This window comes from Myotis daubentonii, chromosome 7 (assembly GCF_963259705.1).
Source record: "Myotis daubentonii chromosome 7, mMyoDau2.1, whole genome shotgun sequence".
Lineage (NCBI taxonomy): Eukaryota > Metazoa > Chordata > Mammalia > Chiroptera > Vespertilionidae > Myotis > Myotis daubentonii.
The window spans coordinates 42,264,597-42,277,314 of record NC_081846.1 but is presented as its reverse complement, the minus strand read 5'-3'; the positions used below and the strand labels follow the sequence as shown (position 1 = coordinate 42,277,314).

The following is a 12,718-nucleotide window of genomic DNA, read 5'->3' as shown; positions in this document are numbered from 1 at the left end:
TTATTTTATAAAACAAGGATAAAAGTAGAATGTCCTTTAGGGAATTAATGGAAGAGGATTTGATAAAGCATATCTGTATAATTTTAATTTTTACTGTTAGTGGTGGCTGGTTGAGCAGCATTCACATAGAAGGGACCCAATAACTATTTATTGAATGAACTCTATACTTAGATATTTGGGCTATAACAATATAAAATATAACTTCAAAATTGATGGTGCCACCTATTGGTGAAGATATAAAATGTAAAATGATCACTTATGTAATAAGTTACTTCATGTCTCCCAATCATTTGTTATTTATTCCCACAGAGATTCTAAGAGTAATTTGAGGCGCTGGAAGGAATAGCTTACTTGATCCATGCAGACATGAGGCACGAATGTTTTCAATTCAGTTGCTCTCTACTGGGTACCTATTAAGGGCACAGTAATTTGGAAGATGTCAGAGAAGTGGAGATATAACTAACCCCTGCCTTCAAGGGGCATCTTAGCTGGGTGAAAAGAGAAGACCTACCTTCTGAAAACAACAAATGCAATGAAAAAATAAATAGTTTGACATTATAATGCATAATGCTCATTCAAAATATATAGTATATTATATGGTAACCATACTTTTTGGACTCCCAGGGCAAAAACATATCACAGTGCCTGGAACTTAGTAGGCAATTGATAAACACTATTGAATAATTGAGGTTTTGGTTAGATATATGTAGCTTATATAATTTAAAATCCAGACAGGCAAAACAGATCAGAAAATATGTGTGAACACAGGAAGTCCTATGGAGGAAGAAGTTTGAGTTCTGTTCTGGAAAATCCCTCAGGGGATTTATAACCTAATACAGATGAAGCCAGCAGTGTAGGGAGATCTCTTCTAGTCTTGGGTTTGTGTTTGAGCGTGGGGTTTTGTAATGTGTTGTGCCAACCCATACTTTTATCTTATTCAATGACTGAGTTTTTATTCAATCCTGGTGAAGTCTAAAAGCAAAGGAAAAGAAGGTGGCAGATAGGGGGTACTTGCAAAACTGTAACCATACATTTTACTCCTGAAGTCTGGTGCACAGGAATAATATGTGGAGTATGCAAGTGGCCTAGAAGAGTTGTTCCTTCCTCTCTTCAACCAACTCCACTATATACTCCAACGTAATTCTTATAATATTTGGCAATATGTATTAAGTCTTAGAATAATCATATCTTTTGATCCATTACTTTTCCTTCTAAGAAAGTAGGCTAAGGAAATAATTAGAAATGTGAACAAATGCTTTCTGGAACAAAAAGAAAAATCTGTATTCAATATGGAAACAGTTAAGTGTTTTGCCTTCAATGAGCATCTGTAGAGAAAAAAAGAGACACTTTTTTTTTTTTTTTTTTTTGCTATAGAGACGAGACAATTCTCACATGCTATTAAAAAATATGGCACAAATGTGTATATGTAGGTGATGCCTAAATAAAAGGATTATGGGTTGTTTTGATTTTATTCTAATGTAAGAAAGTGTTTAAAATTCAGTGGGTAAAATTTAGTTTATACATTCTGGTATTTCTCCTTTCACTGTTTTTGACTAGACTATTTTATAACTTTGTAGAGAAAAAAGTTAACATATAGAAAATGGATAGCCCTAGCTAGTTTGGCTCAGTGAATAGAGCGTTGGCCTGTGGACTGAAGGGTCCCAGGCTCAATTCTGGTCAAGGGCACTTGCCCGGGTTGGGGGCTTGATCTCTAGTAGGGGGCGTGCAGGAAGCAGCCAATCAATAATTCTCTCTCATCATTGATGTTTCTATCTCTCGCTCCTTCTCCCTTTCTCTTTGAAATCAATACAAATATATTTTAAAAATAAATAAAACAAAATAAAAAGAAAATGGATAGTATTGGACAGTTTCCTGTCCATACCTATATAACTGATTCCTATTAACACATATACATGAATTTTGTCTGGAAGATAATATAAATCCCCATAAATCAAATCCATTTGAACTGGCTATAACATCTTACTGGTTCCCTCATTTATTAACGAGTTAAAAATCTTTGATATGTTTTCATTTGCTATTTAAGTGAGTCATAATTTTACCTTTTTTGAAAGTTTTTTTAATTAAATCTTTATTGTTCAGATTATTACATTTGTTCCTCTTCCCCCCCCACAACTCCCCTCCTCCCAGTTCCCACCCCACCCTCCGCCCTCACTCCCCACCCACTATCCTCATTCATAGATACGCGATTTTTGTCCAGTCTCTTCCCGCATCCCCCACACCCATTTCCCCCCCAAGAATAGTCAGTCCATTCCCTTTTTATGCCCCTGATTCTATTATAATCACCAGTTCATTCTGTTCATCAGATTATGTATTCCCTTAGTTTTTAGATTCACTTGTTGATAGATGTGTATTTGTTGTTCATAATTTGTATCTTTACCTTTTTCTTCTTCCTCTTCTTAAAGGATACCTTTCAGCATTTCATATAATACTGGTTTGGTGGTGATGAACTCCTTTAGCTTTTTCTTATCTGTGAAGCTCTTTATCTGACCTTCAATTCTGAATGATAGCTTTGCTGGATAAAGTAATCTTGGTTGTAGGTTCTTGCTATTCATCACTTTGAATATTTCTTGCCACTCTCTTCTGGCCTGCATGGTTTCTGTTGAGAAATCAGCTGACAGTCGTATGGGTACTCCATTGTAGGTTACTGACTGTCTTTCTCTTGCTGCTTTTAAGATTCTCTCTTTGTCTTTTGCTCTTGGAGTTTTAATTATGATGTGTCTTGGTGTGGTCCTCTTTGGATTCCTTTTGTTTGGGGTTCTCTGTGCTTCCTGGACTTGTGAGTTTATTTCTTTCACCAGGTAGGGGAAGTTTTCTGTCATTATTTCTTCAAATAGGTGTTCAATATCTTGCTCTCTCTCTTCTTCTGGCACCCCTATAATTCGGATGTTGGTACACTTGAAGCTGTCCCAGAGGCTCCTTACACTATCTTCGTATTTTTGGATTCTTTTTTAATTTTGCTTTTCCGGTTGGGTGTTTTTTGCTTCTTTGTATTTCAAATCTTTGACTTGATTCTTGCGATCCTCTGGTCTGCTGTTGGGAGTCTGTATAATATTCTTTATTTCAGTCAGTGTATGCTTAATTTCTAGTTGGTCCTTTATCACAATATCGAGGGTCTCACTAGCTTTCTTGAGGATCTCACTACATTTATCGGTGGTCTCACCAGTCTTTTCGAGGGCCTTACTAAATTTATCAGTGGCTTCTAGACAGTTCTTGAAACACCTTAAAAGTGTGGTTTTGAACTCTATATCCAGCAGTTTGCTTTCCTCCATTTCTGTCATTTGTGTCCTGTTTCTTTGTCTCCGCATTTTTTATGCTTTCTTGGTGCACCCCCTTGTGGTCTTTGTGCACAGTCTTGTTGTAGTTAAGCCTTGATTGTTGTAGGTAACACTGGGGGGGGGGGGATTTGACCTCCAGGCCAATTGGCTATGAGAATCAGCTGTGTCTGCAGTGGGATAACTTCTGTCCTGATATCTAGGGAGGTGCTAATCTAGCCTCTGCCTGAGGCTAGCCAGCAAATGCCTGTGTGCAAGGCTTGGGTGGGGTGGGTCCCAGGGGATCAACAGGGTGGGTGGAGCGAGCAGTTATGGCTGCTCTTAGTCCTGCCTTCAGAGGCTCTGCTTCTCAGTGTCCCAGCAATTGCTGCAAGTACCTCGGAGAGAAAGCTGCCCTCTAGTTCCGACGGATGCCAGACAGTCCCGCTTCTCCCGTTTGAGTCTGGGTCCCCAGAGACTCGCCTAGAGCTGGAGCTCAGAGCCTGAGACTCCCTCCAGATTGAAAAAGATAACCGCGCCCTCAGCCGTCAGCCCGCTCTGCATGCACCTCCGCACCTTAGTATTTTACTTCCGCACTGCACCTCCTCTGAGTCTTGGTATGCTTTTCTCTTTCCTTCTAGTTGTAGAATTTCCACTCAGCCAGCCTTCCTGTGGTTCTGGGTGATGTCCATTCCGTCTTTTAGTTGTATTTTTGAAGTGGTTGTGCGAGGCAGCAATCTCCGGTGTTTACCTATGCCGCCATCTTGGTTTCTCCCTGAAAGTTTTCCTTTAATACCCTATACTTCCTATATTCTGAATTTTCTACAGTAAACATGTGTGGCTAATTTTTTTAATTGATTTTTTTAGAGAGAGAGGAAGGGAGAGGGTGAGAGAAAGGGAAACATTGATATGAGTTGAACATAGATTGGCTGCCTTCTGCATGCTCCCTCAAGCCTGCAACCCAGGCATGTGCCCTGACCTGGAATCGAACCAGCAATCTTTTGGTGCATGGAACAATGCTCAACCTATTGAGCCACACAGGCCAGGGCTGTGTTGCTAATTTTTAAGTAAGCTTTTAATTTAAGTACAATATGCATACATACTTAAATTTAAAGATAACATGCATGCATACTAAATTAAAATGCATGTTTTAATTTAAGTAAAGCATGCATGCATACATAGGTTTATAGCTCAGTGAATTTTCACAGAATCAATAACCTATGTAACCAGTCCTCAGATCATGGAACACATTATTACCAACCCAGAAGTTGTCCCTGTGCTTCCTTCCTAGTCACTATTACCTCCCCACCAAATAGGGAAACACTATCCTGATTTCTAACATCAGAGATTCATTTTTTCTGATTTTCACTGAATTTTCTATCCATGGAATCTTATGGTGTATTTGTACCTGCCTTCCTTTATTCATCATGTTTGTGAGATTTATCCATGTTGTTGCATAAAGTTTTAGTTCATTCATTCTCATTGTTGTGTAGTATTCCATTATATGAATAGATTATAATTTATCTATTCTACTGTTGATGGGCATTTAGATTATTTCTGGTTTGGGACTATTAAAAATATTGTGCCTATGAATATTTCTGTACATATATTTTGGTGAAAATATGAATACATTTCTGCTGACTATCATAGATATTAACTTAAACTCTGAAAAATAAGCTTCCCATTTTTCTCTACAGAAAATTCTTCTGATTAACACACTATTTTTAAATGTAAATGTATTCCAGAAAAATTAATCCTTACTCGTGCCTTGTTGTGAATTCTATAATCAATAATGAGATCAAAAACTAGTTGAGAAGTTTCCACTGGTACTGAAGGATGTGAGGAAATAATCGGGAGAGGGAAAGGGAGTGGAGATTTGGATCTGATAGAAGACAGTGAGCCTTGGGACATTAAGGGTGGGGCCAGGAAGAAGAAGGCAGGAGATGGGAGATGCACTGACTTTTCCACTCAAGGTCTTGGCTGTTTGCCTTAGCGAAGAATCACTACAATGATTGCTAACATGGTTTATTTGCTTTAAGTAGTTTATAGCTGGCAAAGTGCTTTCATATCTTTTACTTTATTTGATTTCACTTTCACAAGAAGGTTGGTCTTTTATAGCAGTTCTTATTTTAGTTTAAAGCTTAAAACTAGACATCATGGTTGCACTGATAAGTGAGGATTCCATTTCCTCCCCATTGAGGCCAAACTCCATGATCTAAGCACACCTAGTTCATCCTCTCCAGATCAATTTGGTACCTCCCTATCAGTGCCCTTCTCAGAAGAAGGGAAAAAAGGAGGAATTAAAAAGCAGGAAGAAAAAAAGGAATGGAATTCTGATATATGCTAGAATACAGACAAATCTCGAAAATATTAGGTTAAGTTAAATAACTCAGACACACAAGAACATCATCAACAACAACAAAAAAGCAGGAGGAGCCGAAAATACACCGTCACCATCTCTTTTATTATCAAACATTGTAGACTCTAAGGGACATGTCCAAGGTCTATCATATGTGATCAAGGGCCAAAAAAGATAGGTCAGACTAGTAGAGGTTATACTTTGGCCTTCTGTTAGAGGGCACTGACCCAACAAAGAAGATGGTGGGGTAGGAAGGAGTGGGTGAGGGTAGTGTGAAGATCTAGGATAGGCCCAATTCAGCAGGCTGGTGGGGGTGCGCATGGAAATAATTGTTACAATGGCATCAGAGTTGCTGAGCACAGTCAAAACTGGGAGGAAATATTAGATACCTAAAAGTTCTGGGTAAGATGTTGCAATGGATAGAATATCCTAGAAAAGTTAGGCGAAATTTGGGGATGCTGTTTGGTATCGGATACGTGTTTTAGCAGCAAGTCCAAGATCTTGGAGGTGATGAACAAAGAGACCCAGGTTGAGGTGTTGTCAGGCATCTTAGTGGAGCTAAGAAAACAGGTCTTTGTCTCAAGAAAGATTTCCAGAACTTATATCTGGACTTGTAGCTGTTTGAGATTTCCCCAAATATGGTTCAGCTGTCCTGATTTCAGATGACAGGGGAGGCAGCGGTGGTGCCGGCCTCCTGTGAATGGTCAGGCAGAATGGGATTCACTTGAACACCCCTGCTAGGTACTCTTCTTTGTCTTGCTTTTCAGCGCCCTGAGAAAGGATTAAGGCCGATCCATGCCAACCCTGTCAGTGGGCTCACTCTAGCTTGGCTAGCAAATTGTTGTTGACGGCCTCCAGGTGTGTGTTTTCTTAGAGACGGATTCCATGCAGGAAAAATGCAATTCTTGTTGCCAAGGCATTAATTTAACTAGTAAGCAAGGTGCAAAATGCTAAAGGGGAACATGAAGGTTTTTCCAGGCTTCCCACTTGGCCTTATCGAGAACTGCTTGTCTGCTTACCAACTACTCTGCTGTATATAGTGTGTTTTATCATTTTTTCTTAATAAATATTTTAAAACTTATTCTTATACTTTAGAACCCCAGCATTATACACCCACAGGGAGTCTCTCATTTAATTTGCAGAATAAACAGAGTAGGATTCCCATTTTAAATCTATAAAAATAAAGGAGCCGAGGAAATTAAATTGTCCTTCATCACATAATAAGGTATTAAAACTGGATCCCTTGTAATGAGGCATCTATCCATGCATCCATCCTCCATAGAACACATGCAGTTTTGGAGTGTCACTCTCTACAGATCAGAACCATTAACCCTGAAACTTGGTCAGGTGACCACCTGGGGCAGATTTCCACAGGATTGGACCCCAGGCAGCGTTCAGCTGCATCTTACTCTCTAACTTCGAAAGTTGCTAAAGGATTTGCTTATCTCACATGCCAGAGATAAATGGTTGCTTGCTTGTCCTTTCAGGATTTCAAAATTATTCTTTGGAGACAGCCCGATCCTGATCCTTCAGGTTTGCAGTCAGAAACGTGGATAAGCTCTTTTTCGTGGCACCTCGGAGACTGCCGGCTGCTTCAGGATGAAGCTCAACATCTCTTTCCCAGCCACTGGCTGCCAGAAACTCATTGAAGTGGACAATGAACGCAAACTTCCTACCTTTTATGAGGGGCGTATGGCCACAGAAGTTGCTGCTGACACTCTGGGTGAAGAATGGAAGGGTTATGTGGTTCAAATCAGTGGTGGGAATGACAAACAAGGCTTCCCTATGAAGCAGGGTGTCTTGACCCATGGCCGAGTCCGCCTGCTGCTGAGTAAGGGGCACTCCTGTTACAGACCAAGGAGAACTGAAGAGAGAAAACATAAATCTGTTCAGGGTTGCACTGTGGATGCCAACCTCAGTGTTTTCATTGTAAAAATGGTCATTGTAAAAAACGGGAGAAAGATATTCCTGGTCGCATTGATACCACTGTGCCTCCTTGCCTGGGGCCCAAAAGAGCCAGCAGAATCCGCAAACTTTTCAATCTCTCTAAAGAAGATGATGTCCACAAATATGTTGTGAGAAAGCCTCTAACAAAGAAGGTAAGAAACCTAGGACTAAAGCACCAAAGATTCAGTGTCTTGTTACCCCACCCACATGTCCTGCAACACAAACACAGGCGTATTGCTCTGAGGAAACACTGTACTAAGAAAAACAAGGAAGAGGCCGCAGAATATGCTAAGAGAATGAAGGAGGCCAAAGCAAAACGCCAGGAACAAAGAGACATAGGCTGTCCTCTCTGAGAGCTTCTACCTCTAAGTCTAGTCCAGTCAAAAATGAGATTTTGTAACTAACAAATAAAGGAGAGGAAAAGAAAAAGAAACGCGGATAATTCATCAGTGAATTCCTTTTCTATGGCATCTTCAGTTTTTTGAAAGACTTTTTAAATTTAGATAATAAAGTAGCAGCGTACTTAATGTTTCTGCTACAAATATCATTTTCCAAGTATATATCAAATTCTGAAAAATGTTTTCTTACTGATGAATATAAATTTGAGTTTCTTAAAATTTTAAAAAGCATTTTATACAAGGAAAAAGAAAAACAATTGGGCTAGTTATTAGTACCATCTGACACAAATTGGAATTTGATGAGGTGTGTTTTTTCCTTACAACTTTGAAAAAGCTTTACTTATTTTTTTGATGTATAAATTTTATGATTTTAATTGTTTACTGATTTTTTGTTTTTGTTTTTTAAATTCTTTTATTCTTTCAGGTTAATTTATTTTGCATGTGTTTCTCCTCTTCTAACTTTTGCTTTGAATGCATAACTACTTCATATTAATTTCTTCCTCTTCTAGTAGTTAAAGTGTTTAAGGTGTACTTTTGTTTGCAAGTAAAGTTTTATTTTCCTATAGTTTTAGTATTTTTGTTATTGCTACTTTAGAGATATTCTATGTTAGTTTTGATTTCCTTTTGACTCAGAAGAACTTTATTTATTTATTTACTTTGACTTTTCAATTAAATTTATTGGGGTGACTTTGGTTAATAAAATTACATAGGTTTCAGATGTACAATTCTATAATACATCATCTGTATATTGTATTGTGTGTTTATAAGTTAAGTCTCCTTCCATTACCTTTTATCCCCCTTATAACCTCTTCTACCTCACTTGTCACCTCTTCCCCTCTGGTTGGGATTGGGTGAGTTTTGTAAGATACAAAACTATGTGATATTATTTTTTAAAAAATGAACCAGGGTTTACAACCTGGGGATGCACCCTGACCAGGAATCGAACTGTGACCTCCTGGTTCATAGGTCAACACTCAGCCACTGAGCCACGCTGGCCACTGGATGGGCTGGTATTATTACAAAGTGCTCTAATTGGGGCAGCAGGAGGAAATGAGTCATGAAATCTTGTTGCGTTTGGAAAAGAGAATGAGCCATTGGGTGCCCACAGGCAAGGTGAAGGTGGAAAGAGAGCTATGTATATGGTTAAATTTTAAAATATAGTTTTCTATATTACAAAAGGAACACTTCCTCATTATTCAAATAGAAAACAGGACTAAATAGAGAGGGGGAGAAAATAAAACACACCTTAGTACGACCACTGATTACTAATTTCTGCACTAGCTTTCCATAGTTTTGGGAATTAATGTTTAAATTAAGGAAGGAAGGAATGAGAATTACCCTTGAAAGTACCTTAAATCCCTCAATGTTGGAATAAAACTGTTGCTTCCGCAGTTGAGCACCTAATGAAGTAGTTGCATTAAAAAGCCATGTTATTTAAATGCAAACAAACAAAGGTAAAAGGATCTGTTAACACTAGAATCACACACTGCATGACCAGACACTTAATGTATGAAAAACTCGTGGGACCAGAAATGGGTCGCATTCACATCTCCTCTTTCAGATTTACTTTGGGTAAAGTTCAAGCTAGTTGAAAGGAAGGTACGGCAGAAATCAGCACTCCATTTAAAATGTACTCTCTTGCTCTTTGCCTCCTTCTCTCTTCTCTTCCCTTATTCTTTCTCTTTTGCTTTCTACCCTTACCAAGTTTAGGTGTACCCTAGTGAAACTAAGGGCAAAATGGTGTGATGCTATATTAACATATTTATAGCTATCCTTCAATAACTTTTAAAGTTACCAAAATACATACATACTAATGAAAATTTTCAAATGGTACGGAATGTATAAAATAAAAAGGGGGAAAAAATATCCTTTTCCCATCCTCCTCTCATTCCTCCTCATTCTTCCACTTGGAGAAATGGAAGCAAGACCCAGAGTTGGGTTGGGGAGTAAAAACAGGAGTTGTTTCTTTTTACACCTTTATAAATTGTGTTCTCTGTGAGGGTGTATGTTTTAAAATTATTTTAGTGAGATCTGGAGAGCAAGAGGAGATGAAATACATCTACTTAGCCCACCTCCTTGAACCAGAAGCCCTTTAAGAGCTTTTAAAACCACACTTAACATTCACACATTTACTTTACAAAAATTGAATCATTGAGTACATGTTGGTTAGTTACCTGTGTTTGTCCTTAATAACTTTTAGACATCTTATCACATTAGTAAATATTTGTCTATACCATTACTTTAATATAAATGGTACATAATACAGGGCAGGGCAAAAGTAGGTTAACAGTTGTGAATACGCGAAACACAACTGTATTGGTATTTATTAATTATTGTATTATTTTCCATATGAACAATTAGAAATCTACTTTTGCCCCACCCTGTATATGGATGTATTTATTTAACTAAACTCTTATGGTTGGATATTTAGGTTGCTCTTGTTATTTCTGTATGATGAACCTAGCTTGGATGATCTACCTAGTAGTTCAAGCTTTGTATATATGCTTAATTACTTCCTAAGCCTAGTCCTAAAATTAAAATTGCTCACCAAAAGGTATGTGCACTTTTAAGGCCTTTGAGTGTACTGGGCACAGTGTATTGCCGTCTTGCATTTTAACTGTGCAGTCTAGAAGCTAGCAATGAATTCAGCTTCTTTTCTAGGGTGGGTCAACACTTCAACCTGCTTTCGTGTCAAGATCTGCCTCGTCTTCCAAGTGGAAGTTCCCAGCATCACGCTTGTGGGAGTGGAAGCATAATCCTTATTCCAAAAACTGTTGTGAGTCACTATCAGCTTTCCTTTCTCCTCCCTCACTGAGTCCATACCTTTTTTTTTTCTTCCAGAGGTGGAATCAGGCTAAGGTTTCCACTGGAGTGGATTGGAAAAAGGTATCTATTCTAAGTCATTCTTGCTTCTAGGTTGGAATTTACCTTAAGATGAGCTCTTACGTTATAAGTGAATTTAATAAATCTTAACCAATTTAACAAAGTAAAACAATCTCTAGTCTTTGAAAACCACTAGCAATAAAAATGGCTATTGTTTTTTTGTTTGTTTTGAATTCTAGTAGTATTTTATTTAGAAAAACAGATACTACTGAAGCCACAAGATTTTAATTTTTTAAAAAATGCCACACTAATTAAATGTAAGATAGTCCTGAATAATAAAAGTATTTACATGTTGAATATAAAATAAATATAAAATAACTGAAAAATTAGTTATCCAGTGGTTCATTTTGCATTTCCACTGTTCATCTTCTGTTTCATTTTTCTTTGTCTTTTGTAAACCCTTTTCTTTCTTGCTTTCAAATCAATGTTTGGCTCTGTTTTTACCCACTGTATTTCTATAGGTGTTTCCTCAGCTGGCATAACAAAAACATCTGCAGTGGGATCATGTGGAAGAATAGTCTTTGGTTCTTTCTTTCTCAGTTTTTGCACCTCCTTCACTTGCTGTTTCTCCTTGTATTTTGCAGCTGTGATGGATCTTATGACATGCTGATGCATGTTTGGTGACTGATAGTGAGGATTTTCATATAAAGTTGGTCCTCCAAAACTTCCCTGGAAAATCTTTATGAGATTTAAGATGAAATGAGGTCCTATTTCTACAAGAGCAGCATCTTCTGTGACCTGAAAGTTCCGAAACCATATCCTATTATCCAAACAGTGAAAGTAAACACGTGGTCCACAAATGGTTGGCTTTTGGGATGGTAGCGTGGTGTACTAAAGATCTGAATTAAGAGTTCTTTTAACAAAGCATAATGTGGTAATTCATCAAAAGCAGTGGCAAAAGACAAAAGGGGCCGAGAACCTTCCAAACAGTTTCCAGTCATCTTTAGTTCAGCGAGGGTATGAATATTTTGAACTAGGAATTTAGCAGATGGTCCATGAGGTGAATTTGAAAGCCACATACAGAGATCTTGTTTCTTCTTAGCTTCAAAATACATTGCAGTTTTTCATTCCACAAACCTCATTAATCACAAATAACTTATCTTTAAGATCCATTTTAGTATCTGCTTTAGAATGAGGCATCAACATTCTTAAGTCTTGCATTAAATGTCTTGTTCTGAAATTTATTCCTCTGGAAGAAAAGATGATAATCCGTTCCTTATTTTTCCACCTGCTTTTGCAAACGGGGCCTAGGATGCGATTTCTGTCTTCTTCCTCTGCCTCCCTGCTGCCTAGCTAGAGGCCTGGCATCTTTTTCGTTCTTTCTCCTCTTTGCTGGGACCGCCAGGCCTCCACGCCCCTTCCTCTTGGTGGCCGCCATCTTGCCTCTGGCTATTGTTTTTTAAGGTTCCTCTTGGGATGGATAGTTATTTTGTAAGATTAATGTGGATTCTCTGACATTTGGGGCAACTCCCCATCTGATTTGTGTTCCTTCCATTTGAACACTTGACAGCTTTCACAGACCTTCTTGGGGCATGAAGAAAACCTAGCACATGGGCATGTACACACACATACCCACCATCTATACTCCTCTTTCTGTTTTTCTTGCTTTTACTACTGTCATGCCGCCACCACCAAAGTCTAGCAATGGTTTTAAAATGTGTACCGTGATTATATGGCTCTTCAGGGCACTTTCTAGATTAAAAAGCAAAGGAAATGTACAAATAAAATGTCAAAATCTGCTTTAAAATGTATAAAGCACTTTCACATATCTCATATGATCTTATAATATTCCTATTAAATAGATTTCATGATCCCATTTCACAGGTAACAGATCTGAGGTGGATGGAGATTTAAAAATT

The 12,718-nt window shown here is 38.1% G+C and overlaps 2 pseudogenes; one reads left to right on the top strand and one right to left on the bottom strand.

The window, feature by feature from the left end:
- Positions 1-7,180: 7,180 nt before the first annotated feature.
- LOC132237967 (small ribosomal subunit protein eS6-like) lies at positions 7,181-7,936 on the top strand (annotated as a pseudogene).
- Positions 7,937-11,096: 3,160 nt separating this feature from the next.
- Positions 11,097-12,252, bottom strand: LOC132238487 (ribosome biogenesis protein BRX1 homolog; annotated as a pseudogene).
- Positions 12,253-12,718: the final 466 nt, after the last annotated feature.